At 40.2% G+C, this 7,500-nt stretch overlaps 1 protein-coding gene across 3 annotated transcripts in view; it reads right to left on the bottom strand.

Annotated features, from left to right (window-relative positions):
* Positions 1–814, bottom strand: part of LOC137986419 (G-protein coupled receptor 83-like) — a 32,004-nt gene extending 31,190 nt beyond the window's left edge. For 2 of the 3 annotated variants that reach the window (XM_068833522.1, XM_068833520.1), the window contains exon 1: positions 687–814. The gene's annotated coding sequence lies outside the window, so the exon portion shown is untranslated. The remainder of the gene's footprint in view (positions 1–686) is intronic. The other variant, XM_068833521.1, reaches the window with a different exon arrangement.
* Positions 815–7,500: the final 6,686 nt, after the last annotated feature.

Genomic DNA, 7,500 nt, shown 5'->3' with positions numbered 1-7,500 from the left:
TGTCACAAAAAATCAAAAAAGCTATGAAACTGTCACTCATGACGCAAACAGCAAATGAAAAACGCGATAAAATCAAGTTTATTGTAATTTGGCGCCCATCTTGTTGAGAAAGCTAAGAAGCCGATGGATCCTTCAAGGCCATATGCGAGTTTCAGTGCTCTTTATATGCCATTAAGAGCGATGGCTCCAGATACAAGTAATTATTTTGGTCAGCAAGAAGTGTTTGAGTCAACCAACGTTCGGTCCGTCTTTGCTGTCTGATCTGACGCTCGTATTCCAACAACGCTAGTTGGATATTCAAGTTATGAAGTCTGTACATACAGTGCAGATTGTACACATTTGCCATTCTAGCCTGCATGCAAGTCCAACAAAAGCGAAAGCCGCATCTTGCCTTTAATATAGCGTGATATCCTGACACACTTCTAGCGGGAGTAGGAGAGTTTTCTTTCGTACACATTGATGCGTGTATGACAGGAATGCAAATTGCGTGCGACCGTAAACATAACAAAATAAATTTTACCGGAAACAGATATTTGTCTGAAATTTTGTCACAACAAAAAAAATTTTGTCTACTAGTGCGACCCGCCGCTTGGGCCGCGGTGAGCGATGAGAAGCGGCTGTATTCGCAGGCCACTAAACAAAAAGCGTGCAATAAACCATAATGCTACACTTTACTAAAAACCTACCTATCTCCTTTGCTCCGGGATTTTCAATGGATGCTTTGTTTTTGAAGGTATGAACTACGCAGTATTAATAGCGCTTTGTCGGCTGCGTCCCAATAGTCTTTAAATCATGATGTGGGCGGAACATTCTTTTACTTTGACAGATCACGTGTTTCCGCGTTAAGGGCTTTTGTACTGCTATACCCTCTCGATCATTCTCGACGAATTTAAAGTACGTTTTAACAACGATTTACTGTACATGTATGTGTGTACAGTAGACTTTTTCGATCGGGTTTTGGCACCCCATACCTCCTAGATAAATAGGAAGAGGTGGCCACTAACTGTAAAACCGCATCTGACAACACCTTTTCGCCTTTGTTTAGCCTGCGCATCTGAGCAGTCCAGCATGCTCTTCATGTACTTCGAACCACTGGGATCGTAGGCTAGTCTTCGTAGAATAAAACTGTCAACAACCGTTTATCAATTGTTGCAAAAAAAGAAACACGGTTTTTTTTCCTTTCCTCCACTCTTTGTACATTGGAAATCGATCAGGTTGTTCACAAAACCCAGTCACTTCTTTACTGACACCCATTGAATTAATTGAATTAAGGGTGGACCATTCCTGCACTTTGAGAGGTCACGAAATAGTGGCATAGCTTCTTTTTAAAAGAACTCCAGCAACAGAGAGCGCAAAGAAAGGTAATACAGTTTTGTCAAACTCTTACTGCGAAACTCGGAGGTCGTAAACACTGGTATGATTACTTATAGTATCCTATTGTGGGTTTTAAGTTACTTAATCACTAAGGCCACGTCATCCTAATCTAATTTAAAAAAAAACGATTGCTCTTTCACAAATATAGATTTTTAAAGGCTAAAAGCAGTGAGGATAATTTGTTCCACCAAAAGAGCAGACAGAAAAGTATAAAATAGGAAAAAAATAGAGCTTATCTGCTGAATACTCCGCCACTTATTTGCATAATTGCCAATGAGCAAGCCGAGCGAAGACGCGAGGCTTGCGAGGCGGCCAGCTTAATGCCGCGCGAAGTATTGCTGCAGGCAGAAAAATTCTCAATCTTACTGAGAAAAGTGTAATTTAAGGCTACGTAATGTAAGATGTAATTGTAGTTATTGTCCATTTCTGCCTGGAACGCTTGTGCTAGATAAATTTATGGGAAAGGCGGCGCTTACGCTCGTCCTTTCTTCCTTTTGTCTACTGTTTAACTCTGTTATGTAATAATCATAAATCGCCATTTTCTCTGTAAATTTGCTGTGTAGTTTAATTCTAGATATTGCCACTCGTTCCTTGTAATTTTTTTAACTTGCCGTACCCCGTTCGTACTAGTCTGATGTTGACAAACCTGTAAGATCTCGTCGAGACGAACGACTTCCTTTGTTGTGGAAAAAATATTGTTAATGTGCTGACTCGCAGGCGTAGTGCGTCTTGCAGGCGTAATTTTCACGTGTGATTGGCCCTTGATTGTCCAGTCAGATTGGCAACATATAAAAAGCTGTATACCTAACAAATAGAGAGTTAAGCAGGACTAGTTGAGCGAGAGCTGTAAGATCGACCCGAGAACACCACATAAAGAAGTTAAACATCAGGGGTGTTGAGGAGTCTTTCCTCCCCCAAAGATTTCCTTCAACATAATGAAATAAGGAAACTTCGCAAAGAAATGCATCAGTGTATGAAACAAATTGAGAAGTAAAGAATGAAAGACCAGAAGTCTTGATGAACAAAGATAAAATGTTAAAAAAGAGAAGGGATAGAGAAGTTAGGTTGTCAGACCAGAAGGTGCACGTGGACCATCGGCAGGTTATAAGAGCTGAAGAGCAGGCTGCAATATCACCCAGGATGCTGTGCAAGCTTCAAATATCCTACTTCCACATTGCAACGGGATTTCGTGAAAATGACGGAAAATTACAAAACAGTTATTACTTAATTGTCGACTTTTAAAAAATAAGATTTCTAGCATATCGCACGACCGCAATGTTGAGAAGTAGAATAGATTCCATATTGCTTTGCGTCTATTCAATAAAGGAATAAATCTTCAATAATGAGGTGATTTGTGCGTCTGTTTGATCATACGCATCAAGGACTCGTTCACAAATGGCGTAATATTCAGTTTATTTTATAAAATACAACAATAGAATACAAGATGTAATCAAATCATTACTCTATAAGAGCAAGTGTAAATGAACCAAAAGGCGTGTGTTTCAGGCGTCCACCAGGAGATGTAATTCTCTTGCAATGTAATTCTCTTTAAAACCTTTAACCGGCCTAAACCGGCCATACTTAGTATCTGTCTAACGCAAGACGATTTTACTCGTCAATGGGGAACCCCTAGGAGTAAATGGGTTAACCTTAGGGCGAGTTTTTTTTATCCACAATTCTGGGTCCGGTTGTTCAAAAGCCGATTAACGCTAACCACAGATTAAGAATTAACCAAGGAGTTTATTTCTCTACTCCCAAATGCTGTTCAACGCTGATATTCGGCAAAAATTTACATTGGAGGAAGTCAATATTGAAAAACAAAAAACGGCAAACGAAACTTTCACCATAAAGTGGAAAACGTGAAACAAAGTTTACGCTAACCCTGATTATGTTAATCGGCTTACGAACAACCGGGCCCTGGAATAAGAATGGTTAGTACGGAATGCTAGGAATAATTCGGATTGTCTGCATAAAAAAACGCCAGTCGAGATGACCGGTCCTGGCACGAGTAAACACTGCGTAACAAATATGGCGGTAGACGAAGAGAAGAGGCTGATATTGCAACCGTTATCACAGCAATTTTCCCTGTAAATAACGAGGAGGAAGAAAATAGGGAGACTATTTTCGATTTGCCGAATGGATGGAATGGCGTTCCATCCGTTCCGGAAGAGGAATGCGGAATAGAAAAACGCGCGCATTTCACATTCTGGCCATTCTCATTCCAGAGTTGTGGATAAAAAAACGCGCCCTTAGAGAACTACGATGGAATGCTCCTAGCAACTTGGTTTGTACTTTAATTATTGTGGGAGTGGAAGTAGCTTTAGTCTCTACTTACAACAGTTAGAATTCAATCAAACGACTCATTTTGTGGAATGAAACTTCATACAATTGTTTTACGATAAAAGACTAGCATTTTGGAAGAAAGTGATCCCTGTTTCGCAAATGGCTTTACAGGATCTATGCACAATAAAATTGCGTGTTGCATTCATAAAATTCCTTGAAACACTTTCAAGTGAACGCGCTTCACAACTGAACACAATGTAATTTCTACTCTCTAATCAAGGGGCTGTGTTTTTACAATGATTTTTCTGTTTTCTGATAAAAAAATAAAAAAAAACAGATTCCCGATTACCTCACATTACTTGTGCATAAAATATTCAGTTCTGCCAATGTGAAATAGGACGTGCGAGTAATTTTTATATAGTACATTTTTTGCCAAAATTTCAACAGAAGACATTGGATAGACTCCGTGCGGCGATAGGGTCTCAGATATCTTTTGACAAACATCATCATAACTTTACGTCTGCATTGAAATAAAGACATCCTTTAACAATCTTCAGTGAAGTCAATATATCGTGACATAGCCCCTTTAGTTTTCAAAAATTATGCCACCTATGTTATGATACTGAAAACTCCATCGAACCGTTAAAGGGGATAATAGCGAGCTAATAGCAACCGCAAATTACTGAATACATTTCCTACACCTCTCCAGTCTCTCCACATCTATTCATTAAGGAAATATTGAATTTCTCCACCTCTGACACCTTTTTCTCTTTTAATGTAATACTTCAGTCTTGCCCATGCAGACTCAACCTCTTGGGTGTGTATTCCTGTTAAAGGATCTACAAAATTGTCCTGGTGAACTACCGCCCTATGGACAGAAACGTTGGCAACGTGTAGTTGCAAGTTTCGGTAGGCGGCCCAATCATCAGTGTGCACCTCGGTACCTGGAAGCAGAATTCTTTGTAAGATCTGACAAAGTGTTGCTCTATCTCGTCGTTGCACCACCTGAAAATATCCCCTCCAAGGGGTGTATTCACTCAAGAAGACGATTTCTTGCGCCGTCGTAGGGATGTATAAGCCAACTTGATGTGATTTCAATTCCAGCTTATATTTGTACAAGCCGGTGGGGAGCACAACTCTACTGGGAGAAGTGTGCTCAGGAAGGGAGGTGTGTGGCCCCACTCTTAAGATCCATTTCAAGAACGGAAAGAAAATTTACGTGCGGCAAACGATTGGTAAGCTTCACTAGGAAATAAGATAATCTTCTAGGTAATGTAAATTTCATGTCTCGTTAATTAATCTGGGTTTGCATAAGCCTAGTGGCATTGGGAGCGACTTCAGAATACCCGGCCACGATTGAGTGACATGGCACGCTTGCTCCCGTAGTCCCGCGGTCGTGTTGTAATCATTAAATTTTAAAAAAATATTTTATGGCTCAATGAACGTAAGGCTAGTGAAATATCGCTACCGCAGTCCCGCACTCCCGCAGTGGAAAAAAAAAAAGAATATTAAATGGGTTCAGAACTAGTGCTCCCGCAGTCCCACAGTCCGGTAGTGGAAAAAAATTAGGCCTAATTATCTTGGAAGACTAGACCCTCCGTGAGGGTACACTGGGTCGCCTGTGGTACGTGCAGCGTTCCAGGCAAATTGTGACTGTAATAAACTACTTACTAACCGAGCTAGCTCGAGCCGTACTGGGGAATATTGGCCCTGGGTCGTTTTTGTACGGACCTTGCTGCGCTCGGTCCGTACTGCCACGACCTCAGGCCAATATTTCCCTGGCAGTACGGCCCTCGCGCTCGGTTAGTAAGAAGTTATTAAGGGGTCACCCAGAAGTCATACCAGCAGAGGCCCTTTTGCTCACAGGTCCTCACACGTTCGTACGACGAAACAGATCCTTTTCTGAGGTTAAAAGCCTGGCTGGCTACTGGCCTAACTCTTTTTCCTACTTTCCCAACCGCGAGAAAACCGCGGTAAATCAGCCATCGCCAAAAAATGTTTTTTTTTTCTCAAAAAATATTTAAAGTTTGGGGGGAAAAAATACATCATTTTAAAGCTAAGAAAATAAGCTTTCCAACAGCATATAACTTATTTACAGACAACTGAAACATTTTATAAAAGCGAAAGTTGAACGAAAAAATTTAAGAAAAATAACGGTAAAATATGTTTTCTAGGCAAAATTTGGTCATTTTAGCGTTGATTACGAATTTTTGGATGCAAAACTAATATTTTCTGCAATTTATCTGCTTTCTTGGACATAAATTCGACCGAAAACTGATAAGGCACGAATATTTTTAGATTTTTAGGAATAATAGATAACGTGGTTCAATGCGTAATGTGATAATGCGATAAAAGTGTCAAATTTGCGACCCATTGCTAACGGCAACGGAAGCGATCGCATTACCAATAATTAACCTCTGTTGCCAAAAACCACCTAAATAACCGGTCAGTGTAAAACGCAGACTGCAGACTGCAGACCAGGGATAAAATGCAGACTGAGGGTAAAATGCAGACTGCAGACTGCAGACTGCGGGTTAATAAAAAAATAAACAAAAAAGAGTTATAAGAGTGTTAGTAGCCGTTTGTACTTTCACACTGAAACCCCAACACAGCTCCCATCGCTTTGGTTGCCCCACGGCATGTTTTAAATCCGGATTTTTATCGAACTCTGCAAGAATTGACGCTGTTTGAATCCTTGTTGTTGTTGGAAAAAGGAGAGTTTCGTTAAGTGAGTTGCTTTTAGGTAAAGAAGTCACCACCCAGTAATTCAACTGTCCATTTTGCTGCACTGAACAAAGTAATCGAGTAATTACCCAATAACTCAATTTATTTTGACACGCATGGCTACAGTACCAATTAACAAAGACAGAGATAACGTGGATTTGCAACCATTTAACGTTTCAATTCAGTTGGCTTAAGCCAGTATGACTGAGGTGTAAAAATTTCTTATTAGGATCCTTTCATTCGCTTTCGTGTACGTTATGTTTATCCTTTAGTTCACAAGCTCGTTTGTTTTGCATCTGGAAGATGTAATTTTCAATTATAACCTCTCCCTAGGGGTTATCACGCATAGCTTAACCAATGAAATCCCCGCGTCCTAATTGCTCGGAATACATGAAATTCTTTGTGCATTTCGTTGCACCGAAAAAAGACAACCGAGATTATTCAGGTATTCGAAGTAATAATTGTTGGTTTTTCGATCGATTTCCCTCGATGTACCGGTGTGACAAATAATTTGGAACATTGCAATGCATCTGGAAGCGCAAAAACAAAGCACAGATGATTTCAACGCGTACGATCGCATCCCCAAAAGGTGCAGCGACCTGCAGTCATAATAATGTGAGCTGTTGACAGATGTAAAACAGGATTGTCTTTCAAACAATCTTTATTTTATCCTTATGACTCGTTTTTTTATTATTACTGGGTTGCCTTATAAGGCAAACCCAGTCGAGGTCTACGTTTAGTTTGTTTGTTTTCTTTTTTTTTTTTTTTTCCATGTCGGTAAAAGTCTTGCCTGTCACTCCCCTGGTAAGTAGTGTCTTTGTGTATAGAGCCTTCTGCGAGTATTTTCTTAGGATCGAGAGGGTAGTGGAACTGCGTAGATTTCTCTTGTGGACACAGTAGAATCATTAACTTAGCCTGCAATGGCGTCGAAAGTCATGCAACGCGAATGGCGTTTTAGTGGATCCTTAAACAAAATATACCCTTATGGAGCTCAATAATGGAAAGTCAGTTGGATAAACTAGGCATGAATCTCAAAAGCGACGAGTACTGGACTTCGACAACAATCTATCGCCCGTCGAGACGAAATCAAAGTGAGCAGTATTTACCTGAAGTACATGG

This window comes from Montipora foliosa, unplaced genomic scaffold, assembly GCF_036669935.1.
Source record: "Montipora foliosa isolate CH-2021 unplaced genomic scaffold, ASM3666993v2 scaffold_203, whole genome shotgun sequence".
Taxonomy (NCBI): domain Eukaryota; kingdom Metazoa; phylum Cnidaria; class Anthozoa; order Scleractinia; family Acroporidae; genus Montipora; species Montipora foliosa.
Note: the sequence above shows the minus strand (reverse complement) of the source record. Positions and strands in the feature narration are given on the sequence as shown.